The sequence below is a fragment of the Bactrocera oleae genome, chromosome 3 (genome assembly GCF_042242935.1).
Source record: "Bactrocera oleae isolate idBacOlea1 chromosome 3, idBacOlea1, whole genome shotgun sequence".
Lineage (NCBI taxonomy): Eukaryota > Metazoa > Arthropoda > Insecta > Diptera > Tephritidae > Bactrocera > Bactrocera oleae.
Genome location: NC_091537.1, coordinates 5,832,563 through 5,832,945, shown reverse-complemented (window position 1 = coordinate 5,832,945; position 383 = coordinate 5,832,563).

Here is a 383-nt window from a genome sequence, read left to right as displayed (position 1 = left end):
AGTTAAGACTTTCAGGTATGATATACTTATAATTGAAATAAATATTGCAATTGTACACACAAATGTCACAAAAATTCAAGTTCTCAATTGTTCATCTCAACAGAATAAAACAAAACTTCTTTACTACTTCAGTGGTATATCCGGCAGAGAACGTATATCATATAATATACGTTATCTAATTTCACTCATTCAAAAAATATGCTGCAAGCGACATCTGTCGTTAGATTACAGTTATATGAAAGCTCATACGGCCGCACAGCCACAGAGGTCGCCGGCAACGTAATGGCGATGACGACGTTGATGATAAAGTAAACATCGCCACAATGAAATTGTTTATATCCGTCAACGCGACAGCGATGGCTGCTGCACTGTGTACAAAGAAA